General features: G+C 46.2%; 1 protein-coding gene and 1 pseudogene across 1 annotated transcript in view; one reads left to right on the top strand and one right to left on the bottom strand.

Moving 5' to 3' along the window:
* Positions 1–11063, bottom strand: part of LOC111979558 (alpha/beta hydrolase domain-containing protein 17A-like) — a 36802-nt pseudogene extending 25739 nt beyond the window's left edge.
* LOC111978873 (semaphorin-6B-like) overlaps positions 1–14263 on the top strand; it is a 70236-nt gene that overhangs the window by 10156 nt on the left and 45817 nt on the right. The window lies entirely within an intron of this gene.

Here is a 14263-nt window from a genome sequence, read left to right as displayed (position 1 = left end):
AGGAGAGAGAGAGAGAGTAAAGAGGAAAAAGGAAAGAGCAATGGTAAAGCTCGTGTGATGAGAGAGTAGAGAGAAAGAAAGACAAAGAAGAAAGAAAGGAAGAAAGAGAAAGAAAGAAGAAAGAAAGAAAGAAAGAAAGAAGAAAAGAAAGAAAAAAGAAAGAAAGGAAAGAAAGAAAGAAAAAGAAAGAAAGAAAGAAAGAAAGAAAGAAAGAAAGAAGAAAAAAGAAAGAAAGAAAGAAAGAAAGAAAGAAAGACAGAAAGACAGAAAGATAGATAATCATTTCAGAAAGAAATAGTGTCGGTGATTGTTTGCTTCCTGTATATCTTTCCATCTCTCAGTCAACCTGACAGGACACTGACGTTGTATAGAGTTGGAACACGTTGTGTTCCCTAAAGCCTTGATTTCAGAGAACTGCTCAGTGTCCACTTACAATCTAGATAATGCTACGGAACACTTAGACCAAAGCACAATGGAACACCCCATGAATGACAGGCTAGGAGCGGAATCAGAGCCATAATTATTGGTAATCCGTAAAAGAGCGAGGCAGTAATGTATTCATATCCACTTCCTTGCTGGTAGAAGTCTGAATATCAAACTCATTAGTGGACTCATCTGTGGCTGTGTTTTTAAAGTGGATTTAAAATGGCACAATTTATCACATTGTAAACATGTTATTTCTCATCAGCTAACTTCCTGTCATTTACTCATCCCCATTCAGGATTACAGTCATGTTTTCCTTTTGAGAGAGTAAGTTTAATTGAATTGGTGCAGTGATTGCAGTTATTCGGCAAGTTAGATTAATTTCCAATTGCTATCGGTTGCTATGGTAACACAGGCCACAGGGAAGAGTGGCTGCAGTAGAGAGAAGAGAGAGAGAGAGAGATGCAGGGAGAACGGTGATAAAGTCCTCATCCTTACTCCGTTCCCAGCCCAAACACAAGGGACACATTTTACACTAATAGAACACGCACCACACGTATCGGAATAATACGGATCCAAAGAAACACATTTTCAAGTTTTATTAGTCATAGGATACACATACACGCTCCAACTAAATGTTTACTTGCAGGTTCCTTCTCGACAATGCAAAACAATAAGAGATAATAAAAGATAAAATAAAAACATAAGTAAATGGCTCAGTAGGATAGAATGAACATTTTAGCATATGTATAATACAGGAAGCCACAATTTATAGTCCAATATGTTACAGTGTATGTCCTTGATGGGTAGGAGGAGGTCCCTGTATACATGGCCGTCTTCACCACCCATTGGAGGGCCTTGCGGTCTAGTAATGGAGCATTTCCCGTACCAGCCGTGATGCAACCGGTCAGGACGCTCTCGATGGTGCAACGGTAGTATTTTGGAAAGGACCCCCGTGTGGCATGTCGAATTTCTTCAGTTGCCTTAGAAAGTAGAGGCACTGTTGGCACACTCTTACAAGAGGGTGGTGTTGCTATTCCATATCAGTCATCGGGGATGTGGACGCTGAGGAACTTAAAACGGCTGAATCTCCACTGCAGTCCTGTTGATGGGATTGGGTACAGTGAGGGAAAAAAGATTTGATCCCTGCTGATTTTGTACGTTTGCCCACTGACAAAGAAATTATCAGTCTATAATTTTAATGGTAGGTTATATTTGAAACATGTGAGAGACAGTAACAAACAAAAATATCCAGAAAAATGCATGTCAAAAATTTTAAAATTGATTTGCATTTTAATGAGGGAAATAAGTATTTGACCCCTTCTCAATCAAAAAGATTTCTGGCTCCCAGGTGTCTTTCATACAGGTAACGAACGGAGAGTTAGGAGACACACTCTTAAAGGGAGTGCTCCTAATCTCAGTTTCTTACCTGTATAAAAGATACCTGTCCACAGAAAGCAATCAAATCAATCAGATTCCAAACTCTCCACCATGGCCAAGACCAAAGAGCTCTCCAAGGATGTCAGGGACAAGATTGTAGACCTACACAAGGCTGGAATGGGCTACAAGACCATCGCCAAGCAGCTTGGTGAGAAGGTGACAACAGTTTCTGTGATTATTCGCAAATGGAAGAAACACAAAAGAACTGTTCAATCTCCCTCAGCCTGGGGCTCATGCAAGATCTCACCTCGTGGGGTGCAATGATCATGAGAACGGTGAGAATCAGCCCAGAACTACCACAGGAGGATCTTGTCAATATCTCAAGGCAGCTGGGACCATATATCAAGAAAACAATTGGTAAACACACATGCCGTGAAGGACTGAAATCCTGCAGCGCCCGCAAGGTCCCCTGCTCAAGAAAGCCACATATACATGCCGTCTGAAGTTTGCCAATGAACATCATGAGTTCAGAGGACAACTGGGTGAACGTGTTGTGGTCAGATGAGACCAAAATGGAGTCTTGCAATCAAAACCCAACTTTGCCGTGTTTGGAGGAGGAGAATGCTGCCTATGACCCCAAGAAACCATCCCACCGTCAAACATGGAGTGGAAACATTATGTTGGGGGTGTTTTCTGCTAAAGGGACAGGACAACTTCACGCATCAAAGGGACGATGGACGACAGCATGTACCGTCAAATCTTGGGTGAAAACCTCCTTTCCCTCAGCCAGGGTATTGAAAATGGGTCGTGCATGATGGTATTCCAGCATGACAATGACCCAAAACACAACGGCCAAGGCCGACAAAAGGAGTGGCTCGAAGAAGAAGCACAATTAAGGTCCTGGAGTGGCCTAGCCAGTCTCCAGACCTTAATCCCATAGAAAATCTGTGGAGGGAGCTGAAGTTCGAGTTGCCAAACGTCAGCCTCGAAACCTTAATGACTTCGAAGAAGATCTGCAAAGAGGAGTGGACAAAATCCCTCCTGAGATATGTGTGCAAAACCTGGTTGGCCAACCTACAGAGAAACGTCTGACCTCCGTGATTGCCAACAAGGGTTTTGCCACCAAGTACTAAGTCCATGTTTGCAGAGGGTTCAAATACTTATTTCCCTCATAAAATGACAAACCAATTTTCAAACATTTTGTGACATGCGTTTTTTCTGGATTTTTTTGTTGATATTCGTTCTCTCACTGTTCAAATAAACCTACCATTAAAATATAGACTGATCATTTTCTTTGTCAGTGGGCAAACGTACAAAATCAGCAGGGGATCAAATACTTTTTTTTCCCTCACTGTATGTTCCTCCTCTGCCTCCTGAAGTCAAAAAATCAACTCCTTTGTTTTGCTGAAGTTGAGGAGAGGTTCTGTCCTGGCACAGTTCAATTGCCTCCTCCCTGTAGACCGACTCATCGTTGTTGGTTATCAGGCCTGGCGTCTCGCAGCAAACTTGATGATGCAGTCGGGTCGTTCAAAGCCACGCAGTTGTAGTGTGCAGGGAGTACAGTAGAGAGCTGCTGATACGCTCCTGTGCTAAGGTGTGCTAAGGTGTGTGTAAGGTGTGCTAAGTGTTGCGATCCTCACAGCCTGTGGCTCCCATCAGGAAGTAGAGGATCCAGCTACAGATGAACGTGTCCAGACCAGGGTTCTGAGCTTGGTGTCGAGCTTGGACGGATCAATGCTAAACTGTAGTCAATGAACAGCATTCGCACATACTGTAGGTGTTCCTCTTGTCCAGATGTGTTACGCCGTGATCTGTTGGGGGATGACCGGGGTGAGTACAAAGGGGCGATAGTGCATTTGGGCATGATGTCACTTCGGTTTTTTCTTGGGCACTGGGACAATAGTGTCTCCCTTGAAGCAGGTGGGACTACGCCTGGGAACAGGGACAGGTTGAAGATATCCGAAGAGACGCCCACCACCAGGTCAGCAATTCCGAGGACGCGCCAGGGACGCCATCTGGGCCACGGCTTTGTGAGTATCACTCTTTTGGAGTTTTCCTCACGTCAGCGTTCGGAGAATGTAAGCACCTGGTCGTCCGGCAGCAGCAGGAGTTGTCCTCGATAGCTCCAGTAGCAGAAAATAATTACCTTCTCAACATTCTGCAGTAATTGTGTAGCTCACGACCTGATTGAAAGTGTTATAAAGAATGCTGTGGGCCTTGATATTGACAATTCTGTATTTCTCATGCATTAGAATGACCTAGTCCTCCACTGGCATTTCAAGTGGTATGTACTGAATCTACCAGGGGATCCATTAAAATGCTGTTTCTCTATTCTGCATTTGAAATGCAAATGCGAGTGAGTAATTGATTTGGTTAGGGGTCCTAATAACGCTATGATCACCTGCAAAGCTAAAGTGGTATTTATCAGACTGAAGAGTTGGCTGAAAAAAGACTCCGTTCACATGTTTTGGTCTTGAACAATTCCTTTTCAAGATGAGAGTCAGCGGCGTATGTGATCTACTCTTGATATATCACAAACGCTATTCTACAATTTAATGATTTATTTATTTTAGACAATGAATGCAGTTGGCCCTCAAGAGAGTCAATTGAGCCAGTCAGGGTGAGATTAACACATTCAGTTCACCTCCTGATGTTGGGTTAATGCATGGAGTGATGTTTGTATAACATTTCACTGTCACTCTCATGAGATCTACTGATCCCCACAGTTGGTTACTGTAGAAGCCATGTCAGTGTCACTGTGTCACCTTCATACACCCATCAAGGGTGGTTAAACAAAACTGAACACACACCTCTCTCGCTCTCTCTCTCTCCCTCTCTCTCTGCTCTCTCTCGGCCTCCCTCCTCCTCCCTCTCTCTCTTTCTCTCTCTCTCTCTCTCTCTCTCTCTCCCTCCTCCTCCTCCCTCCCTCCCTCCCTCCCTCCCTCCCTCTCTCTCTCCTCGCTCGCTTCGCTCTCGCCTCCCCTCTCTCTCTCTCTCCTCTCTCTCTCTCTCTCTCTCTCTCTCTCTTCTCTCTCTCTCTCTTCTCTCTCTCTCTCTCTCTCTCTCTCTCTATCTCTCTCTCTCTCTCTCTCTCTCTCTCTCTCTCGCTCTCCATCCCTCTCTCTCTCTTGCTCTCCCTCTCTCTCTCCCACCACCCTCTCTCTCTCTTCTCCCTCCTCTCTCTTCTCTCCTCTCTCTCTCTGTCTCTCCTCCCTCTCCTCGCCCTTCTCCTCCCCTTCTCTCTCCCCTCCCTCTCTCTCTCTCTCTCCCTCCTCTCTCTCTCTCTTCTGTCTCCCTCCTTCTCCTTCTCCCTCCCCCTCTCTCCCCCTCTCTCTCTGTCTCTTCTCGCTCTCCCTCTCCCTCTCCTCTTCTCTCTCCTCTCTCTCTCTCTCTCTCTCTCCTCTCTCTCTCTCTCCTTCTCCCCCCATTTAAAAACGGGTTCAATAAAAGCAGGCTCAGACTTCAAAGGAATCAACAAAAAAAACGTTCCCCTTTTTCACATAGATTAACCAATCACCCGCTGTGATTATACAGTAGCCAATATTGTCTATATATTCCCCTAGACCTATCGCGATAGCCAATAGCGCTGTGCGATATAGTCTGCCCTTGGCCCAGATCTGGGTGGGATTTCAAATTATCAAAAAATGGCCTTATGAGGTGCTTCATCATTTGCGTTATGTGTGTGTGAGAGTCATGTGTGTGCTTGTGTACGTGAGTGTGATTCATCATCAGCTACTTTAGTGTCAATGTGACTACCTGTGACAATCTGGGTCACTCAAATTGCTTTCGCTCTGTTGTGTTACAGAGATTACAATGTGTGTGTGTGCATGGCTATATGCGTGTCTCAAAAAACTGTCATTTTATCCCTTAGTATGGAACGTTATAGGAACCTTGGTTTGTTGCTGTCTCACCTATCATAGTTTCTGTATTGAGCTACATTCAGAGAAAAATCCTGGGAGAGGGGAGAGAGAAACGAGGGAGAGGACATGACAGGGGATGGGAAGAGTGAGGTGGGTCGATATGATTGGAAACAGCACAGCTATTGAGCTGTTGTGCCTCTTCTGTTCCCCTTTTTCTCATCCCCTCTCTTTCTTATCGTTATCCCCATCCGGCCCTTCCATCACATTCTCATTACAATTCTTCAAGATCTTTTCTACCTCAAGCTTTGAGCCCCCCTCCTTTCCCCCACTTCTCATTCCTTTCATGTCTTCTCCTTTCCTCTCCTCTTCTGTACTTTCCTTTCATTTCCTTCTCAGTTTTCTCCTCTCATCCTCCTTCTTCCTCCATCATCCCTCCTTATAATCCCTCAATTAGTATCTCAGACCGAGGCGAATTGTTCTTTCCATAAGCACTGAAGATATGTCTCTCGTCGTTGGTACCAAGTGTGAAACAGCAGAAGGTGAGGGACTGAATGTTTTAGAGAGCGGCGAGTGGAAGTTGTAGCCTTGTAAGGTTGCGGTCATCTTCATTACATTCCAATTCTAATGGAAAAATCTTGCAATGAAAATAAATGTTGGCTTACAATTTTCGCCTGCGGTAAGCGATTTTCATAAAGAATTGAACTGAGTTTCAAATGAAACTCTCCCCAACCTCGAGAATGCGTGACACTACAACTGTAGCTCGTGTTGTGTGTTGATATAGGATAGGCCATAGCCTCTGAGGAATTCAAAGAAAAAAGACATTAAACGTTGGGTGGTTAGAGTGTCAGGACATCTTTCTCCTATTAGTTTATGTGTGGCAGTAAGGTCAGCCCTGCTGTTATTTCACTGTGTTGGTTTTATAAGGGCAATGTGTTGATTGATGCATGGGCTTGTGGATGCCCACATTTGGATGGTTCACCCCTGCGCTGTGGGTTTTGTGGGTGTTGGTGTTGTGTGTGGTTTGGGTGGTGTGTGTGTGTGTGTGTGTGTGTGTGTGTGTGGTGTGTGTTGTGTGGTGTGTGTGGATGTGGTGTGATGTTGTTGTGTGTGTGTGTGTGTGTGTGTTGCTGTGGTGTCGTGTGTGCGTGTGTGCGTTAGCGTGCGTGCGTGCGTGCGTGATGCGTGCGTGCTGGGTTGTGTGCTGCAAATGTGCATATGGTGTGTTGAGGGAGAGAGGGTGAAAGAAAGAGGTTCGGGCATGGTATCCGACCCTCTGATTGGCCTTCTTGATGTTTTGTTGAGCCTTAAATCTGATCCGCCCTTTTCGGCTTCCTACCCACGCATTCACTGCCTTTTTGACCCGCTGTCGGGAGTCACCTTGTGGTTTCAGGAAGGCACAGCTTGTGAGAGAGAAGGAAATGTGTCAGAAGAGTTGGAAATATGTTCTACTCACACGTGTGTCTACAGGTGAGTGGACACTGACTGTGTACAAGTCCACCCTCGATTTAGCTCGCAAGCGCTGAGTATGAATGACTAGGATTGTTGTGCTTGTTAACCAATACTAATCCCAAGGGCTCTATTAAGTGCCACGGCGATTGGTTCTCGTTGTGTTTGTGACTTTCCCTCAGTAGTCTGTTGTTCCTCCAGCTTGCCCTGGTTAGTCTTCTCTGTTATATAGTGATTGTTTATGTGTATGCCCCCCTGTAGGTTTCCCTGTATGCTTCACAGTCTCTATGTATGACTCTGGGTGGTATATGCTTAGGTCGTCACGTTCAGCGTGGGAGATGCTTCAGACAATGGATTGCCCACTCTCTACTCATTAGAGGGAGGTTATACCTCATTTACACCATATGGTCACTCTGCGTGAGAGCCAGATTGGAGGATCTGATGTATTGTTGACTGATATTTTGAATTAGGTGTGGGAATTATGGGGCCCCCCCTCGTCTGACGGTGCGGCCACTGTGCGCTGCTGTGCCGCCACCTCTGCGTGTGTGTGTCGCCGATAAAAAAAATGTGTGTGTTGTGTGTGTGTGTGTGTTTGTGGTGTGTGTGTTGTTTGTGTGTGGGTGGCTTGTGTGCCCTGTGGTGTGTGTCCATATTTAGAGTGTCTCCTTGCCCACACACTGACCCAGCCCTCTCTCACTCTACATGCTACTTTGGGACAATAACTTTATGTTCCCAACTGTCTAAGTGCTGGTCTGTCTGTCTGTCTGTCTGCTGTCTGTTTCTGTCTGATCGGTCTGTCTGTCTGTCTGTCTGTCGGATCTGGATCTGTCTGTCTGTCTGTCTTCGTCTGTCTGTGGTGCTGTCTGTCTGTCTGTCTGTCTGTTGTCTGTGTGATGTGTTTGTGAAATGTGTGTGGAGTGGTGTGTGTTTATTAAGTTCTATAGAGTGTGCTCCCTGCCCCTCTGACCCAGCCCTCTCTCGGCATGCCTAGCACTGCTCTGTTGGACGATCAATTTTATGTTACCACTCCCTGGGGAGATGTGCTTCTTCTGCCGACAGTTCTCACCTCATCAATGCGGTCGTAAGTGTTGTGTGGTGTGATGTCGTTGTTGTGGTGTTGTGGTGGGTGTGTGTGTGGGCTGTGCTGCTGTTAGTAAGAAAGTAAGTTGCGCCTACGTTAAAATACCCTCCACAACCCGTTGGGTGGGTGCGGGGTCGGCTGGCGCTGGGTGTGGCCCGTGCGGGTCGCGAGTCGTTTCATTGTTGGGTTCTATGTGGTTAGCATTCGAGATGATAAGAGACATAGATTCGTGGGTATTATGTGTCCTCGTCTCTATCAGAGGTGTGTGTGGTGCTATATCTGTTTGTCAACTCATTGAAGTGTGCTACCGTGACTATAACATTTCTGCCCTGTGAGGTTTGGTCCGGTAATAAGGACTGGTCACTGAATTTTCTTCTATCTCACCTCCCTCCCTCTTTCTTTCCCGTGTCTCGTGCCCGTGCTTGCGCCTGACGACCATTGGCACCCTCCCCTCATTTTCTCCTCCTGCTAACCTTCAATTTGGCTTCAGCTCTTATCCCGAAGAGGAGCCCGATCCTCTAAGCAAATGCTCCCTTAGAGGGTTTATGTGTCATTCTCCGTGCGTGCGCATGTCGTGCCGTCATGCGCGTGCGTGCGATGTTGTTCCATTGTCAGTCGATGCGCTGACTATTTGCGTTAATTGTTTGTGGCGCTATGCTCGCCCATACGGTGAGCATCAGTGTGATGTTGATATGATCTGTTATCGAGTAGCATGCATCCATGGCCCTCTGGATGATCTCAGTGATAATCCATCAGGACAGAAAGGTTAGAGGCAGCAGCCGTTAGGTTCTGGAGCTGTTTTCACACAACAAGTGCGTTGTCACCGGGGTAGATAAGCACACTGAGAGAGTGGGTGTGTGCCGTAGAAAGAAAGAAAGAAAGAAAGAAAGAAAGAAAGACAGAAAGACAGAAAGATAGATAATCATTTCAGAAAGAAATAGTGTCGGGTGATTGTTTGCTTCCTGTATATCTTTCCATCTCTCAGTCAACCTGACAGGACACTGACGTTGTATAGAGTTGGAACACGTTGTGTTCCCTAAAAGCCTGTGATTTCAGAGAACTGCTCAGTGTCCACTACAATCTAGATAATGCTACGGAACACTTAGACCAAAGCACAATGGAACACCTCATGAATGACAGGCTAGGAGCGGAATCAGAGCCATAATTATTGGTAATCCGTAAAAGAGCGAGGCAGTAATGTATTCATATCCACTTCCTTTGCTGGTAGAAGTCTGAATATCAAACTCATTAGTGGACTCATCTGTGGCTGTGTTTTTAAAGTGGATTTAAAATGGCACAATTTATCACATTGTAAACATGTTATTTCTCATCAGCTAACTTCCTGTCATTTACTCATCCCCATTCAGGATTACAGTCATGTTTTCCTTTTGAGAGAGTAAGTTTAATTGAATTGGTGCAGTGATTGCAGTTATTCGGCAAGTTAGATTAATTTCCAATTGCTATCGGTTGCTATGGTAACACAGGGCACAGGGAAGAGTGGCTGCAGTAGAGAGAGAGAGAGAGAGAGAGAGATGCAGGAGAACGGTGATAAAGTCCTCATCCTCACTCCGTTCCCAGGCCCAAACACAAGGACACATTTTACACTAATAGAACACGCACCACAACGTATCGAAATAATACGGATCCAAAAGAAACACATTTTCAAGTTTTATTAGTCATAGGATACACATACAGCGTCCAACTAAATGTTTACTTGCAGGTTCCTTCTCGACAATGCAATAACAATAAGAGATAATAAAAGATAAAAAATACAAACATAAAGTAAATGGCTCAGTAGGATAGAATGAACATTTTAGCATATGTATAATACAGGAAGCCACAATTTATAGTCCAATATTTACAGTGTATGTCCTTGATGGGTAGGAGGAGGGTCCCACGGATATACTGGGCCGTCTTCACCACCCATTGGAGGGCCTTGCGGTCGTAGATGGAGCATTTCCCGTACCAGGCCGTGATGCAACCGGTCAGGACGCTCTCGATGGTGCAACGGTAGTATTTTGGAAAGGACCCCCGTGTGGCATGTCGAATTTCTTCAGTTGCCTTAGAAAGTAGAGGCACTGTTGCACACTCTTGACAAGAGGGGTGGTGTTGCTATTCCATATCAAGTCATCGGGGATGTGGACGCTGAGGAACTTAAAAACGGCTGAATCTCCACTGCAGTCCTGTTGATGTGGATTGGGGTATGTTCCCTCCTCTGCCTCCTGAAGTCAAAAATCAACTCCTTTGTTTTGCTGAAGTTGAGGGAGAGGTTCTTGTCCTGGCACCAGTTCACTTGCCTCCTCCCCTGTAGACTCACTCGTCGTTGTTGGTTATCAGGCCTGGCGTCGTCAGCAAACTTGATGATGCAGTCGGTGTCGTTCAAAGCCACGCAGTTGTAGGTTGGCAGGGAGTACAGTAGAGAGCTGCTGATACGCTCCTGTGCTAAGGTGTGCTAAGGTGTGTGCTAAGGTGTGCTAAGGTGTTGCGAATCCTCACAGCCTGTGGTCTGCCCATCAGGAAGTAGAGGATCCAGCTACAGATGACGTGTCCAGACCCAGGGTTCTGAGCTTGGTGTCGAGCTTGGACGGATCAATGCTAAACTGTAGTCAATGAACAGCATTCGCACATACTGTAGGTGTTCCTCTTGTCCAGATGTGTTACGGCCGTGGATCTGTTGGAGGGATGACCGGGGTGAGTACAAAGGGGCGATAGTCATTTGGGCATGTCACTTCGTTTTTCTTGGGCACTGGGACAATAGTGGTCTCCTTGAAGCAGGTGGGGACTACAGCCTGGGACAGGGACAGGTTGAAGATATCCGAAGAGACGCCCACCACCAGGTCAGCACATTCCGAGGACGCGGCCAGGGACGCCATCTGGGCCAGCGGCTTTGTGAGTATTCACTCTTTTGAGAGTTTTCCTCACGTCAGCTTCGGAGAATGTAAGCACCTGGTCGTCCGGAGCAGCAGGAGTTGTCCTCGATAGCTCAGTAGCAGAAAATAATTACCTTCTCACATTCTGCAGTAATTGTGTAGCTCACGACCTGATTAGAAAGTGTGTATAAAGAATGCTGTGGGCCTTGATATTGACAATTCTGTATTTCTCATGCATTAGAATGACCTAGTCCTCCACTGCATTTCAAGTGGTATGTACTGAATCTACCAGGGGATCCATTAAAATGCTGTTTCTCTATTCTGCATTTGAAATGCAAATGCAGTGAGTATTGATTTTGGTTAGGGGTCCTAATAAACGCATGATCACCTGCAAAGCTAAAGTGGTATTTATCAGACTGAAGAGTTGGCTGAAAAAAAGACTCCCGTTCACATGTTTTGGTCTTGACAATCCTTTTCAAGATGAGAGTCAGCGGCGTATGTGATTCTACTCTTGATATATCACAAACGCTATCTACAATTTAATGATTTATTTATTTTGACAATGAATGCAGTTGGCCCTCAAGAGAGTCATTGAGCCAGTCAGGTGATTAACACATTCAGTTCACCTCCTGATTTGGGTAATGCAGTGGGAGTGATGTGTGTATAACATTTCACTGTCACTCTCATGAGATCTACTGAATCCCACAGTTGGTTACTGTAGAAGCCATGTCAGTGTCACTGTCACTTCATTACACCCATCAGGAGGGATGGCTTAGAACAAATACCTGAACACACACCTCTCTCGCTCTCTCTCTCTCCCTGCCTCTCTCTCCCTTCTCTCTCTCTCTCTCTCCGCTCTCCCTCCCTCCCTCCTTCTCTCTCTCTCTTCTCTCTCTCTCTCTCTCTCCCTCTCTCTTCTCTCTTCTCTCTCCCTCCCCTCCCCTCCCTCCCTCTCTCTCTCTCGCTTCTCCCTCCCGTCCCTCCTCTCTCTCTCTCCTCTCTCTCTCTCTCTCTCTCATCTCTCTCCTCTCTCTCTCGGCCTCTCCATCCCTCTCTCTCTTTCTCTCCCTCCCTCTCTCTCGCTCTCCCCCCTCTCTTCTCTCTCTCCCTCCCCTTCTCTCTCTCTCTCTCCCTCCCTCTCTCTCTCTCTCTCTCCCTCCTTCTCCGGTCTCTCCCTCCCCCTCTCCCCCTCTCTCCTTTCTCTCTCGCTCTCCCTCGCTCTGCTCTCTCTCTCTCTCTCTTCTCTCTCTCTTCTTCTCTCTCTCTCTCTCTCTCTCTCTCTCTCTCTCTCTCTCCTTCTCCCCCCATTTAAAAACGGGTTCAATAAAAGCAGGCTCAGACTTCAAAGGAATCAACAAAAAAACGGTTCCCCTTTTTCACATAGATAACCAATCACCCGCTGTGATATACAGTAGCCAATATTGGTCTATATATTCCCCTAGACCTATCGTCGATAGCCAATAGCGCTGTGCGATATAGTCTGCCCTTGGCCCAGATCTGGAGTGGGATTTCAAATATCAAAAACTGGCCTTATGAGGGTGCTTCATCATTTGAGTTATGTGTGTGTGAGAGTCAGTGTGTGCTTGTGTACGTGAGTGTGATTCATCATCAGCATACTTTAGTGTCAATGTGACTACCTGTGACAATCTGGTGTCACTCAAATTGCTTTCGCTCTGTTGTGTTACAGAGATTACAATGTGTGTGTGTGCATGGCTATATGCGTGTCTCAAAAAACTGTCATTTTATCACCTTAGTATGGAACGTTRATAGGAACCTTGGTTTGTTGCTGTCTCACCTATCATAGTTTCTGTATTGAGCTACATTCAGAGAAAAATCCTGGGAGAGGGGGAGAGAGGAACGAGGGGAGGACATGACAGGGGGATGGGGGAAGAGTGAGGTGGGTCGATATGATTGGAACAGCACAGCTATTGAGCTGTTGTGCCTCTCTGTTCCCCTTTTTCTCATCCCCTCTCTTTCTTATCGTATCCCTCCATCCGCCCTTCCATCACATTCTCATTACAATTCTTCAAGATCTTTTCTACCTCAAGCTTTGAGCCCCCTCTCCTTTCCCCCACTCTCATTTCCTTTCATGTCTTCTCCTTTCCTCTCCTCTTCTGTACTTTCCTTTCATTTCCTTCTCAGTTTTCTCCTCTCATCCTCCTTCTTCCTCCATCATCCCTCCTTATAATCCCTCAATTAGTATCTCAGACCGAGCGAAGTTGTTCTTTCCATAGCACTGAATATGTCTCTCGTCGTGGTACAAGTGTGAAACAGCAGAAGGTGAGGACTGTGTTTAGAGAGCGGGAGTGGAGTTGTAGTCCTGTACAGGGTTGGGGTCAGCTCCATTACAATTCCAATTCTAATGGGAAAAATCTTGAATGAAAATAAATGTTGCTACAATTTTCCCTCGGTAAAGGATTTCATAAAGAATTGAACTGAGTTCAAATGAAACTGCTCCCAACCTGGAATGCGTGCACTACACTGTAGCTCGGTGTGTGTTTATATAGGATAGGCCATAGCCTCTGAGGAATCAAAGAAAAACAGTGACATTTAAACGTCTGGGTGTGTAGAGTGTCAGACAATCTTTCTCATTATTTATGTGTGGCAGTAAGTCAGCCCTGCTGTTATTTCACTGTGTTGGTTTTATAGAGAGCAATGTGTTGATTGATGCATGGGCTTGTGGATGCCCACATTTGACTGGTTCACCCCTGCGCTGTGGGGTTTGTGTGGGGGTGTGTGTGTGTGTGTGTGTGTGGTGTCGTGTTGTTGATTTGTTGTGTGGGTGTGTGTGTGTGTGTGCTGTGTGTGAGTGTGTCGTGTTGTGTGTGTGTGCTGTGGGGGTGTGTGTGTGTTGCGTGGGTGTCGTGTGTGCGAGGTGCTGTTGCGTGCGTGTGCGTCGTCTGCGTGTGGTTGTGTCGCAAATTTGCATATTGGTGTGTTTTGAGGGAGAGGCAGGTGTAGAAGAGAGGTTCGGCTGTGATGACCCCTCTGATTGGCCTTTTATTGTTCTGTTTGAGACTCATAATCTGTTCCGCGCCGTCGGTCAGTGCCCACACTATTCACGTGCCTTACTTGACCCCTGTCGAGGTCACGGTGGGTTCCAGGAAGGGCACCAGTTGAAATGTGTCAGAGAGTTTGGAAGATTGTTCACTCACGGACGCTGTGTCTACAGTAGTGCAGTGAACTGTAAATCACCCGCTCGA

This window comes from Salvelinus sp. IW2-2015, linkage group LG19 (genome assembly GCF_002910315.2).
Source record: "Salvelinus sp. IW2-2015 linkage group LG19, ASM291031v2, whole genome shotgun sequence".
Classification (NCBI taxonomy): Eukaryota; Metazoa; Chordata; class Actinopteri; order Salmoniformes; family Salmonidae; genus Salvelinus; species Salvelinus sp. IW2-2015.
This window is presented reverse-complemented; position numbering and strand designations above follow the sequence as displayed.